Source organism: Puma concolor, chromosome A2 (genome assembly GCF_028749965.1).
Source record: "Puma concolor isolate L17-30 chromosome A2, mPumCon1.1.hap2, whole genome shotgun sequence".
Classification (NCBI taxonomy): Eukaryota; Metazoa; Chordata; class Mammalia; order Carnivora; family Felidae; genus Puma; species Puma concolor.
Window position 1 is genome coordinate 168,736,335 of NC_141668.1, and position 13,080 is coordinate 168,749,414.

Here is a 13,080-nt window from a genome sequence, read left to right on the forward strand (position 1 = left end):
GGAGGCGGGGCTGTCGGCACACCCCTCGTGGCCCTCAGCCCTCCCTGATCTGCCCAGATGCATCTCTGACTCACCCGGTATGGGGGTGCCACTACCCCTTGGGGGCAAGGGGGCATCCGCTTACCTCTTTAACCACGCAGGGTAGGGGACACCCGAGCAGGAGCCGTGGCCCGCGTGCAACTCCATTGCTGGTGGGCTTCACGGGGCTCTGTGAGGGCTGCGGGGACGCTCCAAACCCAGTGACTGCCATCTAAGAGACAACTCCCAACCCCAGCAGGGCTGGGGCCAGGCAGTCCGGGAAAGGGAAGCGGCCCAAGGAGGCAGCTCACTTTTAAAAGGCACTGGCCGGGGGCACCTGGGTGGCTCAGTCGGTTGAGCGCCCGACTTCGGCTCAGGTCACGATCTCACAGTTCGTGGGTTCGAGCCCCGCGTCGGGCTCTGTGCTGACGGCTTGGAGCCTGGAGCCTGGAGTCTGCTTCGGATTCTGTGTCTCCCTCTCTCTCTGCCCCTCCCCAGCCTGTGCTCTGTCTATCTCAAAAATAAGTAAATAAACCTTTAAAAAATAGATAAAGGAAGCTCTCCAGGAGGCCCACTCAGGCCCTGGACGACGCACGGCCAACCGCGTCAGCAGGAACCAGGACACCCGTTCCTGACTCAGGCCATGGAGGATTCCAGGCAGGGAGGTCCCAGACCTACCGACCAGGGGGTGATCCCACAGAACACAGGATACGGACAAGCCAGGGTGGCGGGGGCCAGGGCCACACGGTTCCGTGTGGCAGACGCAGGGAGGCCCTGCTCTGCATACAGAGCTCCCGCAGGGGACCCCCTGGGCCGGCTTGGGCTGGAGGAAGAGGGCAGACAGGTGAAGACTCATCACGGAGGACAGGAGTCTGGAACCGTGCACGCAAAGGGCGGCCTGAGCACCTCCTCCAGGTGAGCTGGGTCAGCACGCCTGATGTTCTAGAACTCTCTCATCCTCCAAACCTATCCCCAGACCCACAGGCCAAGTCTCCCCACACAGATGCTCAGTGAGAGAACCAGACACAAAAGGTCACATTTTGTATGATTCCATTTATGTAAAACGCTCAGAACGGACACATCCACAGACAGGATGGGGGTTTGTGGCTGCCCAGGGGGCTGGGAGGCAGGGGGGAGCGACTATTTAATAGGCACCGTGTCTCCTTTAGAGATGATAATAATGTTCTGGAATTTGTTGGTTGTGATGGCCGCGCGGCTCTATAAATGCTCTAAAGCCAATGAATTGTTCCCTGAAAAGGGAGAATGTTACAGTATGTGACTATCTCCACAAAAATATATTTAAGGGGCACCTGGCCTGGCTAGGTTGGTAAAACACGCGACTCTTGGTCTTGGGGTCGTGAGTTTGAGCCCCACATTGGGCACGGAGTCTACCTGAAATACGTATATGTGTACTTATTATGTATATTGTAGATATTTTTAAAAAACACCACAGGGCAGGAGTACTTTACGAGGGGCTGCTCCACAAATTCAGGGTCTGGGCATCACACCAGAGCCAGTTGCTGGGGAGCTGTCCCCTGGCCCTCCCTGGTGACCTGAATGGCTCTGGTCTTAGCCCCCTTTCTCTTAGCCCCTCGGAACTTCGGGCAAACACACCCGAGAGGTTCAGGCTTCCCTGCCTCCCCCGAGCTCTTCTCCCTACAGGCCCGCCAGGCCACGGCCCCCAGCGCCCCCCCCCCCCCCGTTCCTTGCCTGCCGGCTCGCCGTCACCCACGAGGACAAGGCTCAGCTCACGTGGTGACTCTTCTGTCACCTCCCTGGCCGCCACCCAAGCCAGCAGACGCTGCCCCGGCCCCGTGCTTCCACTGGCCCGGTTTGCATGTTACCTTGGCAGCCCCGGCCCCCCGGCCCCTCTGCCTTCCGCCGTGCGCCACGACCCCTGTGGGCAGGAGACGCCGCTCATCCGGCCGCCACAAACACCCAGCCGGGCACAAGCGGGGTTGACGATACTGTCACACGCAATGGACGCCGGCAGACGCCCTCAGATGGAGCCAGGGCCCCCGTGGCCGGGACCGTGAACGCGAGCCACTGGTCAGCAGGCCAGGAGCCACGGGTGAGAGGCCTTCTGTGACTCTCGGTTTCGTGCCTTCGCCTCGAGGTCGGCAGACCGCACGGCTTGGGCATTTGCAGAGGCCGCGGGACGTGTCACCGAGGCCACTGTGCCCACTCTGCCTGTGACTGTCGGCCTCGACCCGACAGCGCCCAGCGGCCGCAGCTCTCTCAGTGGTGGGCGAGCTCCGTCCGTCCGTCCGTCCGTCCAAGCACCCACACTCCCTTCTGCGGGGCCCAGCGAGAGGCGCTCCCTGCGCGGAGTGGCCGGTTTCCCAGTGAACGACACTGCCGGGGCGGGGGGGGGGGGGGGGGGGCTGCCTCTGGTGCAAGCAGGACACGGCAGACGGGAGCGGCCGAGACCGCTCTGTGGCTTCCACACGCGGCCGCCCGGGAAGGCAGCGAGAACGGGACGCCTTCTTTTCCAGAAGGGGTCAGCTGAACTAGCCTCTCCTGACTCCCTACTCTTCCTCGGGGAGGAGGACTTGGAATAACGTGGCGAATCAAGAGTTTAAATTCCAGGGGCTTTACTCACACGCAAGCGAGACACGAGCAATCCTCTCAACTCGTGACCAAGATAATCAGATCCATGCAGCCCGCCGACCTGAGATAGGAAGCCCACTGTGCCGAGGGCCGACGCTGATAGATGGGATTTTGACAGAAACAGGGGCGGGGGGGGGGGGGGGGGGGAGGGGGTGGACAGCGGGTATCTGATTCGAAGGGGCCAGCGGCAAAATGATGGAATCTTCCGGTCAGGCCGCCCGGCCAGGGTCGCGCTCATTCGGGTGCCCAAGTGGAGACCACACCAGCCGGCTCCCAGGCTGCCGTCTGAGCTGCCCAGAAATGCCGGGGCGTGCGGCCCATCTCCAACCCCGCTTAGGGGCCGGCGATCCCGGGCCCACCCCTGTCGTCACACCGTCACGGTGCCTGCTGGTGGCTGCAGGCTGGCTCTCGGTCAAACGGGGCCTCGGGGATCCAGCCCCTGGCTTCTTCCGCACAAAGCACATCTCCAGATGCACCGCCAGCTCGTCTTACACACATCGTCTCTCTCCACGTCCTCTCCCTGGAGCCCGGAGCGAGCGGCCACGAAGCCACAAAGGCGGGCCCACCTCCGCCCCTACCTGCCCGGAAGGTGCCACCATCTGGGGCGAGAGTCTGGACTGCCCCGCCCAGAGATCCCCTCTTCGCCACTCGCCGTACAGGCCCATCTGAGAAATGCAACTGGGATCACGGGCCGGCAACCAGGGCCAAATCCTACGTTAGTCCTTGTTCTGCTCTGTACCTGGGGACCCACCGGGGGGCTTGCTTTCTGACTACTCGCTTTCTCCACCGAGCAAAAGCACTCGAGGCCGCCACCCCCTGGAGTCACAGCCCAGAGCCGCAGGACAGCTTTGCGCTCCTCTGCTGCTAAAAGGCACGGCCGGCCGGCCAGCCGGCCGGCCGTGGGGCCAAGGCGGCTTCACACACCCTGTCCGGCAATGCCCTCACTTTCCCCCAGCGCCCTCGCATTCACCAGAACCGCCGACGCAGGGCAAGGAAAGAGGGGACGGAACGAAAGAAGGAAGGGAGAAACGGAGAGGCAGAGGGAAAAGAAAGAAACAAAAAAAAAAAAAAAGACAGGCAACTTTGGAAAGCCAAGAAGCTCTGAGTAACCCTCTCCAGATTGTTTACTTCCATCAACTAAAGAAAGCATGACTGTAAATTAACGGTACGCTCTCTTGACAAGTCAGAACGGTCCTGGGAAGTTACCAGATCTGAGACACTGAAGACGTCCTTGGCTCGGGAATCACACGTCAGCCGCTCTGCACACCCAGCAGCCGTGGTCGAAGAGAAAGGCAGGACAAATGCTGCCAGGCGCAGTCCCGCACCCGACACGTGCCATCTGGCAGCCACCTGGCTGTCCAGGAGCCCCACAAAGCTCAGCGTCCACACCCGTGAAAGCCACCTCTTCAGCGAGTCCCCGTGGAGACCCTGCGGCTGGTGACTATAAAAGCCACCTCCCAGAATGCCTGGGTGGCTCAGTCGGCTACGCAGCCAACGTCGTCTCAGGTCACGATCTCACAGTTCGTGAGTTCGAGCCCCCATCGGGCCCTCCGCCGCCAGCACGGAGCCTGCTTCGGATCCTCTGTCCCCCTCTCTCTGCCTCTCCCCGACTTGGGCTCTCTCTCAAAAATAAATAAAAACTTTAAAAAACAAAAACATAAGGCGCCCAGGTGGCTCGGTCGGTTGAGCGTCCGACTTCGGCTCAGGTCATGATCTCATGGTCCGTGATTTCGAGCCCCACGTCAGGCTCTGTGCTGACAGCTCAGCGCCTGGAGCCTGATTCGGATTTTATGTCTCTCTCTCTCTCTCTCTCTCTCTGCCCCTCCCCCGCTCCCTCTCTTTCTCTCTCTCTCTCTCTCTCTCTCCTTCTCAAAAATAAACAATCAAAATTTTTTTAAATAAAAATTAAAATAAATAAAAAACAAAAAACAAAAACACAAAACCACCTCCCAGGACTCCACCGCCCCTTCCGACGCAGGCGCTGGTGGGTAAAGAGAATGGGTCAGATGCTTACAAAACAAAGTGATTGGGAAACGCGTCTTCCTTTTAAACCCTCAGCCTCTGCTAGACCAAAACAAACTCCTTAGGCCGAGAGGACTCCTTCCCAATCTTCTGAGAATATTTCTTCCCAATTTTCCGGGGTACAGTACAAAAGGGGGGAGCATGAGAAAGTCAGGCATCACAAATAGCAAAGTATTTGCCCCTGCTCACAGCTACTTTTTTTCTTCCTTCATTTTGGGGTTGTTTTGGTGGATGAAATCGTAACATTTTCTGTATTTCTGTATTTCCAGCAGTGTTAATTTCCCTTGAAACAAACCAGGACCCCCCTTTTTTTAATCTAGAGTGCTTCGATGTAAAAAAAGATAGAAATTCATTCATTCAACAAAAGAGCGTTCACTGAACACCCACCGTGTGCCAGGCTGCCCTAGGTGCTAGGGAGACACGCGGCAGCCAAGACAGATGTCATTTCTATAGCGTGGACCTCACACCCTGGTGCAGGTGTCCCCAAACCACAGCCCACAGCTCAAGCCCCACTCACTACCTGTTTCTGCACAGCCTCCGAGCGAAGAATGGTTCTGACATTTTTAAGTGATGAGGTGAGAAAAAAAAAAAATCAAAAGAAGAAAAATAGTTCGTCACATGCAAAAAGTATGTGAAATTCACAATTCTGTGACCATGAATAAAGTTTTATTGGAAAACAGACACACTCGTTTATTTCCATACTTTCGTGCTACAATGGCAGAGCAGTGGGGACAGAGACTGGCCTGTAAAGCCAACACTATCTACTCTCTGACCCTTCACAAAAGGAGCTTCTGTCCTCTGAACGAGATGGACCATAAACACATAAACAGCTTAATATGTATTTACAGCAGGGCTAAATGCAAAGATGAAAAGGCAGGGTGGGGAGAGAGGGTGGTCGCAAGGGTGAGTTTAGGCAGTGTGGTCAGGGACGGCCTCTGAGCAGAGACCTGAATGACAAGGAGCCAGCTGGCTAGAAGAGTGCAGGGACAGCAAGTGCAAAGGCCCTGAGGCAGGGAAGCTGGTTAGGACTGAGGGAGCAGGCACGGGAGGGGGAGGGGGAGGAGGAGGGCGGGGAGAAAGGACAGATCACACAGGACAGAGCAGGGAGGCCACGGGAAAGAGTCTCGAGTTTTTTCCAGGGACAACAGGAAGCCACCAGAGGGTTCTGAGGAGAGGAAGACCGTTTTTACAGTTTCCAAAAGCTCCCTGAGGGAACAAGACTGAAAAGTGACAGACCAGATGCCAGGGATACCCTCTCTAACCAACGAGACCCTCAAAATCCAATTCATCCAACAACAGAATCAATTCCTCAATCCACCCCGCCCTTGCTAATGGCGTGACACAAACTTCTCTTGTTAACGTCCTGGTTAAATCCATTTCGTCGTAGATCTGCAACCAGCTTATTAACAGACCCACGACTTCGGGGACATTTCTGTTCAGGAGGAGGCGAGATTAAGGACGTGAGTCACCTTCAAGTCGACTCAGAGAGAGCTGTTAAGCAAAGTGACAGGAAGGGGTATGGCGGGGGGCTGGGGGGAGCAGGAGAGGTGAAAGCCTGGGCAGGGCGCCCAGGGGGGCTCGTGACGGCAACAGCCCTTGAAGGTCCCTGCACCATGGCGGCGGGGGGGCCCGGGGGAGTCTGTGGGTGTGTGCCTCTCCTGGAGTGGAAGCTACGGGCTGGGAAGGCCAGAGCGACAGTCGGGAAGAACCCGGACAGCCAGGCTGCATACGGCCGGCACCATCTACAAACACGGGCCCCTCCCTATTCAAGAACGGAGGGGAGGAGGGGGACAAAGGAAACCAGAACTTGAGGCAGATCGGGGTCACAACCAAATATCAGGGTTAAAGGCTAAGTGACAGGCTCTCAGGGCGACCGCGTGCCCCAGGGGACATCTGTGGTTGTCACACTGGGGGTGGCTCCTGACATCAAGTGGCTGGGGCCAGGGATGCTGCTCAGCCTCCTACGGTGCCCAGGACGGTCCCATGGAGAACAATCCGGCGAACGGTGACAGGCAGAGGGAGCCCCGGAAAGAAGCAGATGGTTGCAGCAGCAGTCAACCCAGTCCCGCTCAGAGCTCCTGGTGCCACACGAGACACTCAGTGCCTCTCATCTCCTCCGATCCCCACAATGACCTACGAGGGGCTCTCGCTGTACCCATTTTACAGATGAGAAATGCAAGGCCCAGGGAAGGAAAGTGACTGACTCCAGAGGAGGGATTTGAACCCAGGTCCCTCAGACTCGGAAGCCTCTCTGGGGACAGGAATCCAGAGACACCGCCAAGAACAGCAGGTCAGAACGGGGTCCCGGTTCGGCACTCTCCTCCGCCGCCCGGCACCCTCAGCCAGAAGCAGAGGCACGGGGGGCGGGGCAGGAAAGAGCTGGGGCACTGAGGCGCCACAGAGCAGCCCCGGGGACAAGTCTCTGGGGCAGAACCAGGAACCCTGGCCGGCCCGGGCTGCGGATGAGGCATGGTGGGGACCGAGGGGGTTTGCGGGGCCCTCCCAGTCGTGCCCTCTGCCAGGAGTTCATTTGTTCTCCACCCCCGCCCCCCCCCCCCCCAGCTTGGTTCTTGAGCAAGCGACTGGCCCGAGGTCACACACACAGCTCTGAACCGCACACGCTTCCAGATCCCGGGAAAAAAGCCACCCAGAAAGGCCCGTCAGCCAGCGCCTGGGTCCATGAGCACGCATCCCCTGGTGCTGCCTGTTCCTGAACCAGGCCCCACGGATGGTGGACTTCACACCCCAGGGCGCCCACCTGTCCCTTCCCCCGCTAACACCGAGGCCCCCTGAAGTTAGGAATTCTCCATAACCTGCTCCAGCGCTCAAACGTGCCCACTGTCACAGGTGTCAGATAGAACCCAGGAACAGATGGCCGAGCCCCTCCAGGGGAAGGGGGCGGGGCGCTGGAGGGCAGGGGCGAGAAACCAGCAGAGAAGGCGGCCAAACGAAATGCAGGATCAAGTACAGAGTCGCCCGGGTGGGGGAAAGGGGCATAGTGGGGGGCGGGAGGGGGTCGCTGTCCACCCCAGAGCCCAGAGGACTCCTGCAGGATGGCACAGGGACAGGGAAACTACAACAAAGGCCGGGCGGGTCCTAAGTGACCCATCAGCAACACCTTTGGACTCCAGGAGTTAACATTTCCTCAGCAGCCCACCCACAAAGAGGAAAGGATTCGAAAACGCGAGAAAATCAATCGTTCCGACACCCGTGTGTATCTATTTCGGGTCAGTGGCTACACGCTCACGCGAATGGACACACGGCTCACCGGCGGGGACGGACACAGCGCCCGCGTGCATCCGCCACAACACCTGGGCGCTCGTGTGCAACCGCACCCCCGCCACCCCCTCTGCTCCCCAGCGGTGACGTCCCCCAGGGCAGGGCAGTCTGACCTGCACGGTGTCCCCAGCACAAATGGAAGAACACCGGGGTTGGCCAAGCATCCAATCAGAAACACGGAAAAAGGGCCAGCGAGTTTCAGAAACCCTGGACTCAGACAATCACAAGTTGACTCCGCGCCTTTCCCACTCTGTCCTTCAGGGTTCCAGAAAACAAACTGCAGGGAGGAGAGAGGCCATCCTCGGCTCTCCCAGAGGTGGCAAGAAAAGGCTGACCAGCGAATTGACAATCCCTCCCCAAGCCTCATAAGGAAGCTATTATTTGAGAATTAGGGGAGTCATTAGCTCTCGGATGGCACCGATAAAAGCCCGCAGAGTCGTCTAATGAGCCCGTCTTAGGGGCTTTCTGCCGCCTGGAGACAGCCACGTAAATGGTTGTGCAGAGCCGTGGGGCAGGGCACCCAAGCCTTAAATGCAATCCCAGTATCCTCAGACCCCACGGCAGAGCCAGCACCCAACGGGACCCAAGGGAGCTTGCTGAATAAATGCCACTGGCAGAAACACACGGAAAAGAACACACACCGCGCGTGTTACAGGATTACTGGACCCACCTTCCCGCTAGTTTCCTAACTCGGGAAACAGTTCCCCAGGTGCACCCGAATTAGGAAAACAAAAGCCTCCTCCCCCAACCAAACAGCCGGGGACGCACCAGAGCGCAGTCCAGGCCTCCCGCACCCCCAGAGGGGGGCAGAACAATCTCGTGGAAAGCCTTCCACCGCGCCCAGGTGGACACGCACCCCACGGCACCCGGTGTCATCGCGCCCACCGCGCGCACACCCAGGCCCTCGCACACTGCCGGGCCGGGGCCGGTCCCTTTCAGAACGAAGCCGAGCCCCGGCTCCCACGGGGAAGGGACGAGATGGGACGGCCCAACGGGGTCGCCGCGGGGAGCGACTCCACAGTCTATTTCTACAGAGACGGGGGTCTTCGGGACGACGACGGGGCTCGGAGGGGGAGGCACTGAGGGGACGCGTCCGGAAGCTGCGAGGTGCATACCAAGTGGACACGGTTTTTAGTTTAAAAAATCCAGACTGCACGCCTCTCTTCGGGGGCAGGTGTGGAAGCCGCGACGGCGCGGCGGGCTGCCTCGGGGCGGGGGTGGGGGGCAGCGACGGCCACGGCGGGGGGCGCCACCGGGCAGCGCCCCGGCGGCACCACCGGGGCGCGCAGAGCGGCGGACGCGCAGGCGGGCGCTGGCCGGGGCCTGGGATCGCCGGCGCTCGCGAGCTCTCCGTCTCGGCCTCTCTCCTCATTTTGTTTAATTATCAGGATTGTTGTGAATAATAAAGAGGGGCCCAGCCGGGCAGGGCCGGGCCGGGCCGGGCCACCCACGCTGTCATCTTTTGTGCAGGGCCGGCGGGGACGCCCCGGCCCAGCCCCCGCGCGCCCCCGGCCCCGGCCCGGACGCCCCCGCCTCCCGCCCCCGGGCCCGCCATTGTCCGGCCGCGGCCGCCCCCGCCCGAGGCCCCGCCGGGCGCCCCCCCCACCCCGGGCCGGGCGGTTAACGCCCCCAACCGCCTCGCGGGCCGGGACAAAGCGCGGCGGCCGCGGCCCGAGCAGGCCGCGCCCGAGGCCTGGGCCTCGAGTCCCGGGCGCCCGCCCGCAGCCCGGGGCGCGGCGCGGGGGCGGCGGCGGCGGCGGCTGCGGCGGCGGCTGCGGCGGGGCCCGAGCTCCGACGCGGCGGCCGCCTCCCCGCGGGCTCACCTGAGGCGGCGCGCGCGGCCCGGTCCGGAGCAGCGGCGCGCGCTCCCCCGCCCTCGGCGTCGCACCCCCAGGCCCCGCTCGGGCCGGGCCCCGCTCGGTCGCTGGCGGCCGAGCCCTCCGCGAGCGCCCCGGGCGGGGCTTATGAGGCCGCGCGCCAGCTCCGCCCTGGCTGCCATTGGGCCCCGAGCCCACGCCCGCGCGCCCATTGGCTGTCGCTGACAGCTCCGCCCCTCCCCTCCGCCGGGCCCATCAACATCGCACGACCCGCCCCCCGCGCGCCTCGATTGGGCGGGTGCAGGCCCCGGCCTCGTCTCCCCATTGGCTGGCCGGACGGGACACGCCGGCGCCCACCCACGTGCCCGCTGACCGGCTCCGTTTTCATTGGAAGCGGTGCACGCCAGTCAAGGCAGCAGCCACCAACCCGACGGTGGCTGGGCCTCGGATTGACAAGGGCGCCTCGGGGACCGCCCAACGACCGCACCGGGGCAAGTGAGCATTGGCTTACGGGGTGAGCCCGAGGCGCGGACTGGCTGAGGCGAATGCCAATCAGGGCCCGGGCCCCGCCCCGGTTATCAGGCTGCAACTGAGTACGTGAGACCTAGCACAACATCAGCACCAGGCCGGGGTGGCACGGCGACGGGGTTCGAGACTCGCGGCCGGAACTTGGACGCAGAGTTTCCCACTCCTTTAAATCCCGACGGGGGGAGACAGCTCCGGTGTAATCCATGTAACAAAAGAACTGGAGAAATATAAAGTCAAGCAGCAAGCGCCCCTCCTCTGCCCCCCAAAAAGCCAAATTTATTTCCATCACAATCAACAAACCTTTGCAAACCCGCAAGGCCCTCGGGGTAGTTAGGTGCGCTTCCCGGAGTTCCCTAACACAAGACAGGCCCTAACACCAAGGTTCGAAGGTCCGCCGGTCTCCACGCCTCACTGGGACCTCTCTGGGCCTCGGTTACCCCTGTGAAGTCGCTAACGATGGTAACAGCTCCCTCCACCGCCTGCCCCTCCTCCAGGGATGTTGCAAGAACCGAGTGGGACCAGACACACAAAGGGCTTGCGTGGGTGGCTTCTCATGAGTGGGTTTACCACTGTCATTGCTGTTACCACTTGCGCAGTAGACAGCAGTGGGGCGCGCACCGGGCCACAGGCAGGCATGCAGATCAGCCGCAGGAGTTTCTCCAGTAACATTGTAAATATTATCCACCCTGGACCCCGGGAGGTCAGGTACTTCATGCAACGCCTTCAGCGGTTACAGGCTGCAGCGCAGGGTGCAGCCGTTTCCAAGGCGGTGCTCTACACCAGAACTAGGCAGGTAACTTAGGGCACTAGGGAACTAGGCAGGGAACTAGGCAGGGAACTGAGGGCACGGGGCGCTCTACAGGACTTTCAACCGTGTAGCAGTTTAACAAGAGGTGGGTCTACATGCCCAGCCCTGGATCCATCCCCTACCCACGTTGGTGAGCAAGCTGCAGAATGGTCCAGAACTCTGTATCCAGCAACCGACGTTATGGACACAAACACAGAGACCAGTGTCGTGTGGTTTCTAAGGGCACGCATCCGTGTCAAGGCACACAGAAAGGCCGCCCTGAAATGGAGAAAAGGAAACCTTTGGAAAGGGGATAGATCCGCACTGCTAAAAAGAGTAGTCAGTGGGAATGTGAATCTGTTCAGGGAGGTTTTCAATTCTCATGGGACTATATTCATACATACCTCGTGTAGTTTAAATTTAATTTTAAAGATGCCAAGTAGTAACTGCCCCCAAGGAACTCCCGAACCAGTGGGAAAGACAAACGCATCTGATCATGGCAACACAGCATCCACGATGCAATAATGGAGGGGATCCCCCCCACTCACCACCACCCCCCCCCTTATTCTACTTCAAAGTTTATCCTCTAAGACCGTAAATATCAGGTGTTTGGATTTCACAGACTCTGAAATCTTTTTTTTTTTTTTTAATTAGAGCACCTAAATAGGTTGCCAACTTTCTTATCTTGTGTAGGGAGACTTTAAAACACCACCTATTATGTAAAAATCTGAACGACTGTAGAATCCAGATGGGAGGAATATTCTAGGGTTCACCATAACTTTCTGTTTGAAAGTTTGTATAATAAAAGGTTAGGAAAAAAGCATGATCATTGCCATTTAATTAAAAAAGTGTCCTGTGCAAAGTAGGAAGGAAACACTCAGAATTTTCAAAGGGACAAATTCGCATGGGGATAAATCACCTGGGTTTTCTCCAAGTCTTTGCAGACAGGTGCGAATCTCAGGCAAGGCTGGTACTGGGAGCCACCCTGGATCTCTCCCTGAACAAGCCAGGGGGCCTTCTGCACCAGCCCCGGGGGGTTGGGGGGGGGGGGCTGAGAGAGAGGGAGACAGAATCCCAAGCAGGCTCCGCAGCATGGAGCGTCACGCATGGAGCGTCACGTGGGGCTCAAACCCATGAACCAGAAGATCGTGACCTGAGCCAAAACCAAGAGTCAGACACCTGACCGACTGAGCCACCCAGGTGGCCCTGGAGGGGGCTCATTTCTAACTGGTCTTCATCTTCCCCAAAAGGGCAAGGTACAGGGCTGGGACTCCCCTCCCACACACAGGCCAGTCTAATGCAGAAGTACAGATGGTTGGAAAGGCATCTCCTTTGTGTTTAAAAAAAAAAAAAAATTCCTTTTTAGAAGTACATTCAGAGGAGGAATCCCAACGTTCCATTTCACTCCAAGTATGTATCACTGGACATCCGTGTAGATTTCACATTTTTGAACACACACACGAATATGCACACGCCAGACCACCGCTCACATCTGTTCGTTTCCTAAGGTGCTAGACAGAGTGGTAACTCGGGAAATGAACGGAAATGAAGAGAAAACCGACACAAGGCAGTAGGTCTTCTGACTTTTTTTTTCCCCCGCATATATCCAGTTTTCAAATGTTCCAAAGGGATCACGAGCCGATTTTATAACCCAGAGTAGAATAAAGGAAGGGAGGTTTACGTTAAAAACTCAACTAGGGGGGCGCCTGGGTGGCGCAGTCGGTTAAGCGTCCGACTTCAGCCAGGTCACGAACTTGCGGTCCGTGAGTTCGAGCCCCGCGTCAGGCTCTGGGCCGATGGCTCGGAGACTGGAGCCTGTTTCTGATTCTGTGTCTCCCTCTCTCTCTGCCCCTCCCCCGTTCATGCTCTGTCTCTCTCTGTTCCAAAAATAAATAAACGTTGAAAAAAAAAAATTAAAAAAAAAAAAAAACTCAACTAGGGATGCCTGGGTGGCCCGGTCCGTAAAGCATCGGACTCCGTTTCCGCCCAGGTCATGATCTCGAGGTTCGTGGGTTTGAG

At 59.0% G+C, this 13,080-nt stretch overlaps 1 protein-coding gene across 7 annotated transcripts in view; it reads right to left on the minus strand.

Moving 5' to 3' along the window:
- Positions 1 to 9,878, minus strand: part of KDM4B (lysine demethylase 4B) — a 135,638-nt gene extending 125,760 nt beyond the window's left edge. For 6 of the 7 annotated variants that reach the window (XM_086699404.1, XM_086699403.1, XM_086699401.1 and 3 more), the window contains exon 1: positions 9,753 to 9,878. The gene's annotated coding sequence lies outside the window, so the exon portion shown is untranslated. The remainder of the gene's footprint in view (positions 1 to 9,752) is intronic. The other variant, XM_086699399.1, reaches the window with a different exon arrangement.
- Between the last annotated feature and the right edge of the window lie 3,202 nt (positions 9,879 to 13,080).